Consider the following 17,881-nt stretch of genomic DNA (forward strand, 5'->3'; position numbering starts at 1 on the left):
CACTCATCGTATCCATTTGGAGGATAACGCAAAGACTTCTGAACCTCGAACGTCATTTGAACCCCCCATGAAAGAAGAAGTGGTCGGGAAGAAGTTTTATGGTTACTTTCGATCTGGGGTATTGGTAATGATAAAATTGAATAGCTTACCTACTTAAAATGAACGATGAAACTCAAAAACGTAAAGTAAACTAAAACTATTTATGATCCTATATGCTTATCAAAGATTCTACTCTCAATCCTATGAGATATAGTGGAGTAGGAAGTTCGTTCCACTCCTAGTCCTTTCGCATGTTAATGTTCTCTACGTATAAGTACTCTTAACTCAAAAGTCTAATGAGAGATTTACGAAAAGGCAACTAGACTACGATGCAACTACCCACAAGATGCAACTAGTCGGTTATCAAAATAACTAAGGGAATGCTACGTTGATTCGATGATAACGAGTTAGAGGGGGATTGATTCCACCTTAACTCGACTTAATCCTATTAACGACGAATCGTCGTAATCCGAATTGAACTGCTTCACAGAACAATTGGTTCTTCCTAATCCCTAATTACACATGGCATTCCTACCAATTCATAACTAGCATGTGAACGATTAAACCCATTCTCATGGTGAACTAATCGTTTCTAGAGTGGAAAGGAAATTACGACGATTCTACGATGAGTCGGAATCAAGCTTTCATCAAGGCTTCTCAACCCCCTCTAATGGAGGTTTAGCCGAGAATCATTTCCGATTAAAGTTAAACTAAACATGATATAAGAATTGAAATTTACTAATCTAAATTAAACAATAATTAAAATCTAATTAATAACTAAGAATTGAATAACAAGTAGTAAATGAATCAGATCTAACACAAATGTAAATGACAAGAATCGAAATTTAACAACTAGCTATTTTATTAATCAAACTAATTAAGAGTAATGATTCTAATAGTTTAATCTAAAACAAGAATTGGATTTGAAATTAAACTTAATTAAAATAATTAAATCTAGATCTAGAAGCTATTCTAATGGCTACTTTCTATTCTAAGCTCCTTTATTTTCTAGCCTAAAAATCTACTATTCTCTACTCAAAAATCTACCATTAACAAAGAGCTAAGCTTTTGTTTTTATACTTTCAGATCCAAAAATCGTGCATGGGCTTGGAGCCATGTTTTGGGCTAGAGAATCAGGCCCAAAACCCAATTCTTTCAGTCCAAAAAGGCCTCTTCAGATGCAGTTTCCTTCAACAGATGTTTCGTCCACTTCTGCTCCTCTGATTGGATCACGGCTTAGACCATTGGAAAGCTCTTTCTGAGCCGGTCGTTTTGACATAAGGTAGGCCCCATTCCGAGGTCTGAGTCCAAAGATATGGCCTTCGGAAGTTCTGCTGACTTTGTGTGCTGTTTCTGCCCGCGTCGACTTTTCAGCTTTTGACCGGGCTTTAGAAAGGCTTTGTCTTCTTGAATCTTGGCCTTTAATCACGGAACTCCTTAGTAACCGACCTTTGCTCCTTTATCTCGCTAAAGTGGCACATTTCTGCACATAATGGACTTTGAAGCCTGAAATGCATAAAAATATGTAATCAGTGTTAACTCTTAATTATTACTCACCTAATTGGTCTAAAAGTATGTCTGTTACAGGGTTAAAACTACAGTTTTGGGCTCTTATCAAACCACCCCCAAACAGCATTTTGCTTGTCCTCAAGCAAAGATGAGAAATTAGAATAAGTGACCAAAAATGGAGTTCTAACTACTCGTTTATTTGAGTCGCGATTGCATTGACCATATCGAATGACAAGGCCTTAAACCACTAGGAATTCCCTAGTGGGCCGAGTTATAACCTCGTGAGAGTTTTCGAAAGAAGGTACTCACAAACTTCATCTATACTACAACGACTAAGAAATAAAACTATTGTTTCCTTATTCATGCTCCAAATTATCTATACCTCTCATTAGCAATGCATATAGAGTAATCAAGTCGAAACGTAAGCTAATATATGCATAATAATCAATCATCTACAATAAACATATATACAATGAGTAATACTATGAAATGCAATAGCAGATCCGTTTCTGAAACTCGGAATAGCGTCCTTAAGTAGGTTCTCACAATAATAGTCAAGATACAACACTTTGATTTTTCACTCAAGTTTTATACTCTAGTCTTGAAATGGGCACACTTTACCTTACAATCTCAATGACAACAAGGAAGCGAGTCGATCAAACACATCTGCCACTTACTATCACACTAACCTATTCCTAATTGAGCTAGAGGTCTTTATTAGGTGTTCTGGGGGATTAGGAGATGGTTTAAGAAGGAAGGAAATGGATATTCAAAAAGACAAGTCCGAGATAATAGAGTCTTCATATTATGTAACTTAGAAAAACCTTGTTATTTTCTTTTGCTTCTATACTTTGTTTCCATCCTTAGCCATATTTTTTTCCTTTTTATTTACTTTGGCTTTTGACTCCCTTTTATTCTTTTTTTTTTTTTGGAGTTTTTATTTTATTTCTATTTTTATTTTTCTTTTCTTTGGATGGAAACTTCTTTTTTTTTTTTCTGAAGCAATTAACTAACTTTTTGTTTACACGGGTTTTCTCTTCTTCTTTCTTCCTCATTCTATTCTCGGACTTATCTTAATTGGGTAGGTTGAATATATATATATATATATATATATATATATATATATATATATATATATATATATATATATATATATATATATATATATTCCTCATTCTATTCTCAGACTTATCTTAATTGGGTAGGTTATATATATATATATATATATATTTATTTTTTTTTTTTTTTTTTGGTAACAGGGTAAAGGATTTCTGGTTTATGAAAGGCTAAAGAAATGCTCAGAGGGGCGACTAGCGGAAAGTAATTCATAGGTTTGAATTTCTAGCTATATCGATCCAAAGAGGGCCTAAATTCTCGCTTAGGATATGGTTTAGTGATCAAGCAAGTGGACATGTGATATCTCTATCCGGATTTTACTTCTCCCTTGTGTCATTTCTCAAATGTTTAAAGCTCATATAAGGCTTTTAGGCTATATTCTCACGAGGATTTGTAAAATAAGTACTCTAGCCTAGATTTGAAAACTTACCGCTAACAATCATCGATACTCATGTAATATATTTATAAATAGATGCAAAGATTATTATCTACATATTAACCTATGTTTCTAAAAATTATTCGATGCAAAAGCTACGGAGATTTCTAGATTGTTAAGAGCATAGAGAAGGAAAACAATACCACTATTCCTAAGTGTATAGCATGAACTTATTTATTTATATTTTTGAATTTTTAGAATTTTAACTAGAAAACAAATGCATATTAACTCTATCTATATCCTATCAGGATGCCTTAATTACACGTGTTTCTATGCCCCCCCAACAAGAAGCATCGTTGTCCTCAAAGCATTTAAATAAAGAGGGTAGGAAAAATACCATTGAAACGCTGCGTGAAATTCAGGGGATATCTATAAAACAAAGTTAGAACGTACTAATATAGGAAATAAAAGCGTAACTCTATACGAGTTCTACCCATTATGGGGTTAACAAGAATGAAATTGTTTGGGACATAAGCGAAAACTAACTAGAATGAAAACTTACCTTATCTCCCCGTTACTCATCATCTTACTCATCCTCTTCTTCCATAAAGAAGTGAGGTTCCTTTAGATCTGCCATGCCATGATAATTTGCCGGGCTTCCGCCATTTATCATCTATTATTGCTAACCTATTAAGAGCCACTTGAGTGCTGATGGGGTGTAGGGTGCAACGATGAGGTTGTATCCTCCACCCTTGCCAAATCATTACGCGGAAGGATCGAATAATACTATTAGTGGGTCGCATGCGTTAATGCCGTGTAATCCAATCCGTGAAACGCGTGTACAAAAAAGCAGGAAAGAAACATAGCATAATACGGAAACTAGAGCGGGCATAAGAAGGAACTTATGCCGCATGCTATGGGATCGAGCTAAACTAGACATCAAGGTTCGGGGAAGGTCATGACACATCGTCCCCGTGGCTAAAAGCAAGGAAAACGCTGCAAGTGGCATCATTCCGCGGAAGAAAAACGCCATTCCCCTAAAATGTTTAGCATGATCCAAAACATAACAGTTCCTATGTTCATGGACCCGGGCTACCAAAAGCGGCGTTATAGTCCCCTTTGGTCCTCGATCACGGAAAATGCCTGCGCCGTCACGACTCATGCAAGAACTTCGTAAGTGTAGACATACATATTATCTACCCAATAGCACCATGGGTCTTGTATTTCAAATGCATAGCAAGTCGAGAACAAATGCTAGCAAGAACACGGTAATTTCCATTGGTTCATTATCAATGTTGATGGGTGTTCTCCATCCGGTCTTTCAAAGAAAATGCAGTTATCGTAAAAATAAGATGCTAGTGTTGGAGAATAAAGTGCATCGGGTCTTACCATAAAAGCGGCTCCCCCCAGCGTATGTGATGTGCCTCGCAAAACCAAGCACCATAAGTAGTGTTTTGGAACAAATCTTGAAGAGCTGTTCGGTATCAATGTTGGAGATGTCATCTCAAACTTACGCTCTGGAATAGCTGCGAATGATCCGGATACTTCCCGCATAAAACTGGAAATTTTTACGTCCCGCGGAAGTCGGTGAGTGCACTCGATAGGGCGAGTGCACTCGATAGAAGCGAAAAGTCGCTCTGAATAGTTGGAATTTCCAGTGTTTGGCCTAGTCGTCGCTTCGGCTTGCGCCTGAATGCGCTCGACAAAAATTCAGAAAAAATATCATGCGAAAAGAGTCCCTGTAGAGAGGCGAAAGCTTGGAGTTGCTGAAACTAGGAAAATGAGCCAAAACGTGGGAATCGTGGGAGTGAAAGGTGAGTGATGGAGTTTAGGTGTAGTGTGAGTTGTGAGTGTAGAATGTATGAAGTTTATATAGGTTTTAAGTTGCTAAAACAGATCGGGAAGTTGCCAAAACTAATTACGGCAGTTTCCGGAAATCCTAAAATTTCCAAACCCGAAAACGGAAACAACTCATTATCTTGATTCTAATTCAAACCTAGTATCTTTTAGGTTGAATTTATGATAGAATCTACCTATTTAATCTAGATTTCATCCTACCCTTATACTTATTCCTGGATATGCCTAAACGGCCATATTTTCACCTTGACTCCACAATAAATTCTAACACGAGGGTTATATAAAAATCATGCTGGAATAGATAAAACCACCCCCAAACAATTTGGGAAGGTGGGATCAATATGAGACAACCACGCATAATAAAAATAACCGCATTATATTAAAATTTTCATTCGGAGTACATTTCACTACAAAATTCAAATTACGGAAATAAAACTTACATTAAAATAAATAACAATAATGAAACTACAAATAAACATAAAAACATCAAACGATGCTATCCCTAACTACTCCGGTACTGGTAGCGGAGGGCACACAGTTCGGATACTGCTCTTGGGCTCCTGATGGGCCAGCACCATTCGTCTTTCGGCGACGACGCTCGTGCCTCGATGGTGTGTCCTCAGAAGGAGAGTCCCCGTGAGGTGGGAATCGCGTAAGCATCTCTTCCCGGAACTGGCGCTGAGCTTCTAGCTCGGCCCTCATCTGTTCCCACCTCTCATCCTCTCTCTCGTAATGCGGATCTCGAAGTTATGATGCATCGTTGCTGTCGAGTCGAGTCCGAGAGGTCTTCGCGAGATGGTGTTGAAGCGAGCGCGATGCCACGATGAATCACAGCCATGCGTTCTGCGTCGACCAACACCTCTCCAAGGCATCCGCATCAAAACAAGTCAAATCCTCCTCATCCTCAAGGCATTCTGATTTCCCCGGCCTCCTCGGCATTCGATCTCCACCATCCTCTTCTTCTTCTTCTCTATCCTCGGCCAACCTCCAAACTCGTTGGACACACTCTTTATAGATCGCGAGGGTTACGGTGTAGGGTGATGTAAGTCCTATCGGTCGCCTGAGCTGCTCTCAACTTCAACATGATCTTGGTTATCAACACAGGGGGAGGGGCAACAGACTTCCCTACTCCCCTAATCATGCTAAGTAAAACTCCAAGATGCGAACTCATACTTCTGCTCTGGAGGAGTATCCATAAGATGTGGAGGCAGTTTCGGGCGATAAGTCGCTGACCTTCTCCTTCCCCAGGACGTTCCGACCAATCCACTGAGCTGCAGCCAGCTGGTTGGTCCTAAGGGAAGCCTGACGAACACAATGCGACCTCGCATTGTAGTTCCCTTCAGTAACTGTCTCGTTCATCAATGGCTCTACCCCATTATGTTGGGACTCCTGCAACGTGACATCCAAATGGATTCTAGGCGGGATGCCTAGAATCTCAGCCAACAACCCAGTCGTCACTTCCTTCCTCCTCTTCACCACCACAACAAAAATCCTCGTCCCTTCCAACTCCCTCATATTGTAGAACCGTCGAACTAAGTCCTCATGGTAATAGGCTTCAGTCGAGTACCACAAGCTATTCCAGTCTCGACTGATCATTTCGTCACCGTAAAACGGCGCGAAGTGGTCGCCTGTAAAAGCTTGCTCCGACAAAATTCGGCGTTGTTGAGCCATTGGTGTTTGGAATGTAGTGGGGGTTTAAATGGGATGTGGTGGTGGGTTGTTAATCGACCAACTGGAAACAAACAGTGGTGGTGGTGGTGGTGGTGGTGGTCGCGGCAAAAACAAAATTTGGAATTTCGGTGGTTTTGCTTATTTAATTTGGTGGAGGTGGTGGTAGAGCGCGTTTGGAGTCGATTTGGGTTGGGTATTGATTGTGGGCGTGGGTTAATTTAGGTTTTCTTTTATTTTTTTTTTTTTTTTAGGTTTTGTTTTAAGCTTTGGGCGTTAATGGCGGATTGTGGAAGATGATCGCAACTGTTGGTGAAGGTAAGGGCGCGGGTGCACTGTCGGTGGGTGCGGGTTGGGCGTGGGTTGGGCCCAAGCCCAAATCGAAATTTGTGATTTTTTTCGATTTTTCGCGAAACTTCCAATCAAAATTGCCGCTTCGTTACCAGTCCGATTTTTGCGAATGAGTTATGGAAATGATCAGGAGAGAATTTCCAATCCAATGATCCATAAAACACTCTATTCCAACCGTGGATGACATATAAGATAGTGGAAAATGTCTCGAAGTGCGTGCATGACGTACGTTATGCGACCAATTGGACTCTAAAATCATGGATTATGTCAACCCGAATCGTAATACAATTAAACGGCCTAAGCAACTGTAATGGGACATAAACATTCTAGGACGGAAACATGAACACCCCACCCCCAAACAAATTTTTTACAACGGAGCTTAGAAAATTTGTTTTAGCGATGGGGTCTTTTAAAGTCGATTTCGAGACTTCCTATATTACTATGTTTATTCTTTATATATATATATATATATATATATATATATATATATATATATATATATATATATATATATTTTAATTTTAAAAAAAAAACAATGAACAAGAAGGACATAATTCACCCCATAGAGAAACATGACTCAAAAATCCGAGAAAACATGCAAGAGTGGAAAACATGAATTATGTTTAAACGTGGACTTAGGATCCGGTACTTACAGCCACACACTCCGTAGGGAGGGCCCAGTTACTTTAATGGTGCACTCACCAATATATGGAAATGAAAGGAAATGCACCAAACACAAAAGTTGAGTCGTTTATAGTCAGATACTCGAGACTTATCTAAACATATGTATGAACATGCAGTTTATCATATATCAACAACCGAAATAGTTGTGGATCATTCCATAAATAAATATCACAGAAAACATATCCAAACACAATCAAGCACCAATATTTCCTATGACGCAACCTAGTAAAATGAAAGCGAAGTCGGATAACCCTATTACTTAACCTAGCATGCACCTTTTTTTTTTATTTTTGAACGAGAGGGTGTCCTAGTGAATAAGTGTGGAAGAGTGAATGGTTGTGGAGAATATGGTGGATATGGGTAAGTTGTAGAAGGAAAGCATGGAAAAATGAGGATGTGGGTTTAGCACAAAACTCATTCATAGTGTAGGTAGGGACTTTGTCTCAAGTATGAAAATGAAGGTGTCACACGCTTTTGTCTTCTTCAAGTATTTGTTTACTAGGTGAATTTAAAAATTATGAAGCCTGAAGAAACAACAGGATCGAAAGTGCAAACTCGAGATTCCTTTGAAAGGGTGGAAGGAGGGGAGATGAGGTGGATGTTGTGGAAAGTAGTTCTTGATAGGGTGAATTATCACCGCTAAGAAACTCATTGAATTGCTCATCTAGATTGGTCATATTCTCGTTACTATGATAGTCCTCTACATCTTTAAGAAAGTCATCTATCTCATCCTCATCCGTAATATGTGTATCGACTAGTGTAGGGATGGAAATGTTGAGTCCGAACTTCCAAAGGAAAGAAATTTGGGCATATGATTATCCGGGAGCGTGTTGTTGAAATAACCTCGAGCAAAGCTCGATCATGCTAACCTCTCCATCCATAGATCGAATCGGGTAACTGTGTCTTTGTTTTAAAACATTGACTTCAACAGCAAGATGATGCCAAAAGACATGGACATTGAACCATCGCGCAATTAATGAGAGCATTGGCGGTTGCCGGGAAAGGATGCCCTAAGATGATCGGGACCAGTCGTTAATCGACTTCGCGTATCGAGGATGACAAAATCAGCGGATAGTAAAAATCCTGAATTTTTACCGAACATTTTCGGCGACACCCTTAGGATACTTAATAGACCGATCAGCTAATTGCAACGTCATTTTAGTGGGTTGCATCTCGCTAGACCTATTTGTCTATACAAATAAAACGGGAGTAAGTTAACGCTAGCCCCCAAGTCTAATAACGCGGTCGTCGTATAAGAATCTCCTAAGGTGCATTGTACAGTAGGACGACCAGGGTCCTTGTACTTAACAATTCCATTATGTTCGATAAAAAGTTGGGAATTGTTCGTTAAAAGGCGCCTTTTGGTATATTGGTCTTACGCCTAGTAGTACCTGATTCCTTAAGAAACTTAGCATGGTGTGGTAGCTTTTTTATAGCTTCGAGGAAGGGAAGGTTTATAGTTAGATTCTTGAAAACATCCCTAATCTCCTCATAATTTGTATCCCTAGTTAACACGGCTAATTTTTGTGGAAACGGCGGTTTCTGTTTATATTTAGCAATGGTATCACCTGGATGTTTAACCGCGTGACTTTCTGTTTCTTAGGTTGTGTTATAATCGGTACCTCTACGCTGGTAGGCTCTTCGGTTTCTATTTCGGTATCTAGTAAAATAGCGGTGTAGGCGATCGGGTAGGGTAACTATAGGCATAGTTACTTTGTTATCAACCACTCTGCCGAATGGAGTGGTGATGGCCTTTAGCTCACCTACATTTTCATATTCATTACTAGTATTATCGGTTACCTCAAAGGCTGTATTTGTTGTTTTAGTATTAGGTATTGCGTGACACGGAAACACACCTTTGGGTTGGGCTTTATCTTGAGCCAAACTGTTGGGTTAAATTATTAACAGTTGTAGAAGCCGTTGGTTAGATTGAGCCATGGTTTGGAAAAGTTTTGGCTCACTTGTATGAAGGTGTCAAGACGATCCGGTTGTGTGGGTGTAGTAGTCACGGGTGGTGTGGATCGAACTATTTCACGTGAATTATTTATGGGTGGATTTTGATAGTTATTATTTACCTAACGATACCTCTATTAGCATTATAATTATTATAACTACCTTGACTTTGTGCTTGACCTTGTCGAGGTTGCACTTGGTTGTTATAATTATTGAAATTCCCCGACCACGTCCTTGTCGTAGTGGGGCTTGGTTAAAGCCGTCGCGTAGGCCTAACATATTGATTATTGTACCCTTGAGGTGTGGCGTGTTGGTTATTTCTCCAACCCGAAGTTGGGATTTTGTCTCCAAGGGCGTTAGGTTCACTATTAATAGAACAAGCCTGTTCATAGGCTATAGGGCGTGATTAAGTCCGGGATGCTCGGGGGCTCCAACAAAACTACATGGATTTGAATTTACATTCATGACGGGGATAGGCTTTTGTTGAACAGAAATGGCCTCTACCTTTTAGTGAGTGATTCGATTAGAGTTTTAAGCTCGAATCGTGTTTAATTTCAAACATACCGGGCGCCTTAAATCAGATTTGATGAACTAGCGGAGCGGTGGATATCATCACTACCCCCCAGTTGTTATTTCGCTTAGTTTGATCCTCTAAAAATTTATAAGCCTCCGAGGCTCCTTTGCTTAAGAAACTACCCCCATTCATTATGTCTAGGACTTCTTTATGGTGGTGTAGAAGTCCTTTGAAAAGGCACGAAACTAACGTGTCTTTCGCTAAGTTATGATGTGGGCACTCTATAAGGAGATCGCTGAAACGATTCCAAGCCTCCTCAAATGATTCATGAGGATTTTGTAGAAAGAAATGAATCTTGGAAAGCATCTCGTCCGTCTTTAGGGGTGGGTAAAAATGTTCCATAAACAAATGAACAAGTTTAGCCCATGAGTCCACGAGAATTAGGCGTTTGGGCAAGTTAACCAAGACGCCTTTATCGGCTAAGGTGAAAGGGAATACCACGAGTTTAATTTGTTCCGCACCAACCGTAGGATGGTGGAATGTTGTTAGGACTTGTTCAATCCTACGCGATGTGCCGATAAGGTTTTTCATAGTCTAATCCATGAAAACGGGTAACAAATTAAAATATTTGGGGATTCGAAATCCCCAATCGGGTCCGCTAGAACGATGCAAGATTTGGGGCTATCGCTCAAGGCTTTGTAGAAGTCGAGAGAGGAGTCTCTTCTTCGCCGCATCATTGGTCGGTGATGATGTGTGAAATAGTAGCTAGAGGTGTAGTGGGTGGTATACTAGATAGACTTATTTGTTGACGTTGTTGTGTAATTACGCTCGGTGTTTTGTTCGCCGGACCTTAATCTCATACAAGGCTAAAACCAAACTTAACTAAACACATCAACACTCCAAACAATTCGATATACTAGTATAAAACTCTAACGAGGAGATCGCGAGGTGTGGAAGAAAGGAATACCTGATTGCGGCCCTTTGCTTCGCTTATGAATAAGCGTCTTGTTTACGGCGTGTTCGGTATATATACCGAGTTAGAACACCGAAAAATTTGAAAAATCAAAGTTCGAGTCAAAAACTGTAGAATTCGGAAAAAACAACAAAGGCGGGTGCGCTTTGCATAGGGATCGTGCTCGGGTAATTTTTCAAATTATAGTGTTTTTTAGGGTCGGTCAGCTCCCACATGGGGCGGTCGCTCGTTGTTCAAAGTATAGGGTGCAGTGTAAGCTCCTTTCCGCAGCGCGCGCTTCAGGTGTAATTTCTCGCTGAAATTTTTCAACGATGAAACGGAAAGCCACAGTATGAATCAAACACGGGTGGGTGGGTGAAATGGGACTTTTAAGAAAAGTACTTACACTACGAAAACAATGCGAAAGTGCAACTAAGATGGCAGCGGCGCCATTTGGTAATGATAAAATTGAATAGCTTACCTACGAAATGAACGATGAAACTCAAAACGTAAGTAAACTAAAACTATTTATGATCCTATATGCTTATCAAAGATTCTACTCTCAATCCTATGAGATATAGTGGAGTAGGAAGTTCGTTCCACTCCTAGTCCTTCCGCATGTTAATGTTCTCTACGTATAAGTACTCTTAACTCAAAAGTCTAATGAGAGATTTACGAAAAGGCAACTAGACTACGATGCAACTACCCACAAGATGCAACTAGTCGGTTATCAAAATAACTAAGGGAATGCTATGTTGATTCGATGATAAGGAGTTAGAGGGGGATTGATTCCACCTTAACTCGACTTAATCCTATTAACGGCATTTAATCGTCAGAATCCGAATTGAATCGCCCAGCGAGAACAATTGGTTCTTCCTAATCCCTAATTACACATGGCATTCCTACAAATTCATAACTAGCATGTGAACGATTAAACCCATTCTCATGGTGAACTAATCGTTTCTAGAGTGGAAAGGAAATTACGACGATTCTACGATAGTCGGAATCAAGCTTTCATTAAGGCTTCTCAACCCCCTCTAATGGAGGTTTAGCCGAGAATCATTACGCAATCATTTTCGATTAAAGTTAAACTAAACATGATATAAGAATTGAAATTTACTAATCTAAATTAAACAATAATTAAAATCTAATTAATAACTAAGAATTGAATAACAAGTAGTAAATGAATCAGATCTAACACAAATGTAAATGACAATAATCGAAATTTAACAACTAGCTATTTTATTAATCAAACTAATTAAGAGTAATGATTCTAATAGTTTAATCTAAAACAAGAATTGGATTGAAATTAAACTTAATTAAAACAATTAAATCTAGATCTAGAAGCTATTCTAATGGCTACTTTCTATTCTAAGCTCCTTTATTTTCTAACCTAAAAATCTACTATTCTCTACTCAAAAATCTACCATTAACAAAGAGCTAAGCTTTTGTTTTTACACTTTCAGATCCAAAAATCGTGCATGGGCTTGGAGCCATGTTTTGGGCCAGAGAATCAGGCCCAAAACCCAATTCTTTCAGTCCAAAAAGGCCTCTTCAGCTGCAGTTGGCTTCAACAGACTTTTAGTCCACTTCTGCTCCTCTGATTGGATCAGGGCTTAGACCATTGGAAAGCTCTTTCCGAGCCGGTCGTTTTGACATAAGGTAGGCCCCATTCCGAGGTCTGAGTCCAAAGATATGGCCTTCGGAAGTTCTGCTGACTTTGTGTGCTGTTTCTGCCCGTGTCGACTTTTCAGCTTTTGACCGGGCTTTAGAAAGGCTTTGTCTTCTTGAATGTTAGCCTTTAATCACGGAACTCCTTAGTAACCGACCTTTGCTCCTTTATCTCGCTAAAGTGGCACATTTCTGCACATAATGGACTTTGAAGCCTGAAATGCATAAAAATACGTAATCAGTGTTAACTCTTAATTATTACTCACCTAATTGGTCTAAAAGTATGTCTATTATAGGGTTAAAACTACAGTTTTGGGCTCTTATCAGGTATCATATACCCAATCTCTGATAGCGAATGGGTCAGTCTCATTCATGTAGTTCCTAAAAAATCAGGGATTACCATGGTACGTAATGCCAAGGGTGAATATGTTGCCACACATGGCCCTATGAAATGGAGGATCTGTATTGATTACAAACATTTAAATGCCATGACACGAAAGGATCATTTTCCTTTACCTTTTATAGATCAGATGCTTAAACGTCTAGCTGGTCTTGCTTTTTATTATTTTTTGGATGGCTACTCTGGCTATTTCCAAATTATTATTGATATTGATGACCAAGAAAAGACTACCTTCACATATTCTTTTGGAACATACGCCTATAAACGAATGCCTTTTGGCCTTTGTAATTCTCCTGGTACCTTCCAGCAGTGTATGCTTCATATATTTAGTGACATGGTAGAGCGTTTCATGGAAGTATTCATGGATGATTTTTCTATCTATGGAAACTCTTTCACGGACTGCCTGTCTAACCTGTCTAAAGTTTTGACACGATGTGAAGAGAAGAGCCTGGTTTTAAATTGGGAAAAATGTTATTTCATGGTGAAAAAAGGCATAGTACTAGGTCACATTGTATCTAGTGATGGCATCGAAGTAGATAAGGCCAAACTAGATAAGATAGCGACTCTACCTATACCATGGACTGTCCGTGATATTAGAGCCTTTCTAGGCCATGCAAGTTTTTATAGGCGCTTTATCAAAAAAAAAAATCGAAAATAGTTAGACCGTTAACTAATCTGCTTTTAAAGGATGCCATTTTTTATTTTTATTTTAACTGTAAACAGGCTTTTGAAACTTTAAAAGCTACGGCCTTAACTTCTTCACCCATTATACAGCCTCCCGATTGGTCTAGACCTTCCGAACTCATGTGTGATGCTAGTGATTATGCAGTTGGTGCTGTCTTGGGACAGAAACTAGATAATAAGTCCACTGTTATTTATTATGCTAGTAAAACTCTAAACGATGCTCAAAGGAATTATACAACTACTGAAAAAGAATTCTTAGCTGTCGTTTATGCTTTAGATAAGTTTTGCCCTTATTTGGTTGGTTCTAAGATTCTAGTTTACACGGACCATGCAGCCCTTAAGTACCTTCTGCAAAGAAGGATGCTAAGCAGAGACTACTCCGATTGATTCTTCTCCTGCAAGAGTTCACATTAGAAATAAAGGACAAAAGAGGGGTGTAGTTGCCGACCACTTATCTAGACTTACAAACGACGATGATAGTGATTCTGAGTCCATACCGGACTCTTTTCTTGATGAGTATTTGTATGCTATTTTTTCTGCACCATGGTATGCTGACATTGTGAATTATTTAGCATCTGATGTTATTCCTTATGATTGGTCAAGAAATGAACGTAAGAAGTTCTTGGCCAGAGTTAAGCTATACTACTAGGATGAGCCCTACCTTTTCAAGTATTGTGCGGATAAGATTATTCGTCGTTGTATTCCCCAATGGGAATATAATGAGGTTCTCTCATTTTGCCATGACAAAGAGTATGGTGGCCATTTTAGTGGTATGAAAACAGCTGCTAAAATTCTTCAATGTGGGTTTTATTGGCCTACTCTCTTTAAAGATGCCCAAGTGCATTGCAAGACATGTGTTCGTTGCCAACAACTTGGGCGAATCACGAAGCGTAATATGATGCCCTTAAATCCAATCATAGTGGTAGAAATTTTTGACATATGGGGCATTGATTTCATGGGTCCTTTTACAATTTCCCACGGTTTCATTTATATTCTAGTTGTCGTGGATTACGTGTCTAAATGGGTAGAGGCCATGGCTTGCCGTAGCAATGACCATAAGACAATTGTGTTTTTTGTTAAAGAGTATATTTTCTGTCGATTTGGCATTCCCAAAGCCATCATTAGTGATGGTAGAATATATTTTTGCAACAGAGTTGTTGCATCTCTCGTGAAAAAGTATGGAGTTACACATAAGGTAGCAACTCCGTATCATCCACAAACTAGAGGACAAGTAGAAGTTTCTAATAGGGAAATCAAAAAGATCTTAGAAACAACTATAAATCTTGATAGAAAAGACTGGTCAAAGCGTCTATCTGATGCCTTATGGGCATATAGGACTGCTTTCAAAACTCCTATAGGTATGTCTCCCTTTAGACTTGTATTTAGGAAACCTTGTCATTTGCCCGTTGAATTGGAGCACCACGCTATGTGGCTATAAAAAGCCTTAACTTCAATTTTGATGAGGCGGGTGTCAAGCGCAAGTTGCAATTGAATGAGCTTGAAGAAATCCGTAGCGATTCTTTCGATCTCGCGAAGGATTATAAAGCTAACATGAAACGTGTTCATGATAAGCAAATCTTGTGCAAAGAGTTTGTGGTAGGTCAAAAGGTCTTACTTTATAACTCCCGTCTACATATTTTTCCAGGGAAATTAAAAACCCGTTGGTCTGGTCCTTTTCTGGTTACTGAAGTCACCCCTCACGGGGCAATCACCTTAGTAAATCCCAAGGACAACAGTACCATTCAAGTCAATGGCCAACGGTTGAAATATTTCCACGAGCTTTTGTCCCCTGATGTAGAGGAAGTCCTTTTACAGGACCCTATCTATGAAGACTAACCTTTTCGTTGGTGTACTTCCGTTCATTTCCATATATTGATAAGTGCACCATTCAGGTAACCAGGCCCTCCCTTTGGAGTGTGTGGCTGTAAGTACCGGATCCTAAGTCCACATTTAACATAATTCACGTTTTCCACTCTTGCATGTTTTCTCGATTTTTTAGTCATGTTCCTCTATGGTGTGAATTATGCATTTATTGCTTTAGTGTTTTTCTTATATTAAATTTTATTCATAAAAAGTAAAACATATCAAATCCTTAAAAATAGTAATTTAGGAAGTCTCGGGAATCTGACTTTAAAAGACCCACCCCACAGGGGTTCTTCTTCTGAGGAGGCGTCTGTGAGGCACGAGCGTCGTCGCCAAAGGACGGATGGCTCTGGCCCATCGGGAGCTCAGGAGTCATCTCATTCCCATGTGCCATCCACTACCAGCAGCGCGTTCTTTAGGGATATTATGCGTTGATGTTATTTTGTATTTGTTTTTATTTAGTTCGGATGTTAAATTTTGGATTCTGTAGTTAAATTTGAATTTGGTAGTTATATGTTGTATGAATTTCAATTTTAATATAATGCAGTTCTTTTCAAATTGTGCGTTTTTTATTGTTAATCCCACCTTCCCGAATTGTTTGGGGGTGGTATTATTTACTATAGCATGATTTGTTATATGATCCTCCATTTTAGAAGTTATTTTGGAGTGATGGTTGAGAATATTGTCGATATTGGCATGCCTAGGATTAGATGTGGTGGTAGGATGAAATCTATAAGAGTTTAGAAGTTACTATTCTAGATTCAGTCTAAGAGATATTAGGTTTGTAATAGAATCAAGAATATGGGTTGTTTTCGTTTTCGGTTTTGGAAATTTTTGTTTCCGGGCCTTAAAACTTTTTGGAAACTTCCCGATTCATTTTGGAAACTCAAACCTATATAAACTTCATTCATTCTCCACACAAAACTCACATCTCTCACCTTTCACTCCCACGTTTTCCTTCTTTTTCCTTCTCACTTCCCTATTTCAACACCTCGGAGCGCACCTGCGCCCCAGTGGAGCGCCACCTGTGCCCTAGGTACTGCCAGTCAAATTTTACCTTGAGCGCGACCCGCGCCCTACCCAAGCATAGGTTGAGCGCGACCCGCACCCATACAAGGCTTCAGTTAAGCGCAACCCGCGCCCTAACCCCCGTGGGCTTGAAAAATTCCGATTTTTCATGGATTATTCCAGACTCGTTTGCAGCTGTTCTACAGGGTAGTTTGTGATGACATCTCCTACAGTCATACCCGAGCCATCTTTAGAAGACTTTATGGGAAGCGAGTCTTATGGACATTGGTTTTGCGATAGGATCTTGCAGTTAGGATGGCGCCATCTACTGGTAAGTGATGACGACTCATATTCACCCCAGCTAACTGCTTATTTCTACCACCATGTCAATTTCTATTATAACCAAGATGGAGATCAAAACCTAGTTCTAGTTTATAAAATTTAGTTTTGTAATATAGAATTAGTTTTAATTGATTAAATTAGTTTATATAGATTAATCTAGTTAGTTGTTAATTTTATTAGTTGTGAGAACAAGTTTTGAATTTTAGAATAAATTACTTAGTTATATTTCAATATTTAAATTTGAATTCAATATTTCATTCATAGATTTAGTTGTTTTAAATTGATAATTAGTATTCATAATCTTAGTTCTAAATTAGTTTAAATTTCAATTGTAATCCATGTTTGAATCTTAGACTATTGTTAATTTAGATTAAGAAAGTTTAATTAGTTATTCAATAATAACTTGTTTTTACTGTTCTTGTGTTAGAAATGATAGTCTAATGAATTCTAGCTAAACCTCCATTAGAGGGGTTTGATGAAGCTTGGATGAAGACTTGATGTGTTAGTTAGAATTATTGCATTTAAGAGTTCACTCTAGTGGGTTAGTTGATTCGCCATGAGAATGGATTAAACTTCCTCACATACTAATTATTAATTGGCAGAGATTGCCATGAATAATTAGGGATCACAATTAATCTTAATTAGTTATAATTGCAATAATCTACACTAGCATATTAGCAATTTATTTAAGTGAAATCAAATTCCCCTAATCTCTTCTCCATATTCTTCTCTATATTTTATTCAATTCATATTCAATTACTTAGTTAAATTAGTATAAGTTAAATTCATATATTTAGTTTCATAGTATAAATTCACCTCTATAAATATTACTCTCACCATTGTTCCCTTGTATTGATTAATTGATTTCTTTATGTCTTGGTAGTTTAGGAGTGG

The 17,881-nt window shown here is 38.6% G+C and overlaps 1 pseudogene; it reads left to right on the forward strand.

The window, feature by feature from the left end:
* Positions 1–10,329: 10,329 nt before the first annotated feature.
* On the forward strand, positions 10,330–10,423 carry LOC147522579 (small nucleolar RNA R71; annotated as a pseudogene).
* Positions 10,424–17,881: the final 7,458 nt, after the last annotated feature.

Source organism: Coptis chinensis, chromosome 1 (genome assembly GCF_015680905.1).
Source record: "Coptis chinensis isolate HL-2020 chromosome 1, ASM1568090v1, whole genome shotgun sequence".
NCBI classification, from domain to species: Eukaryota; Viridiplantae; Streptophyta; class Magnoliopsida; order Ranunculales; family Ranunculaceae; genus Coptis; species Coptis chinensis.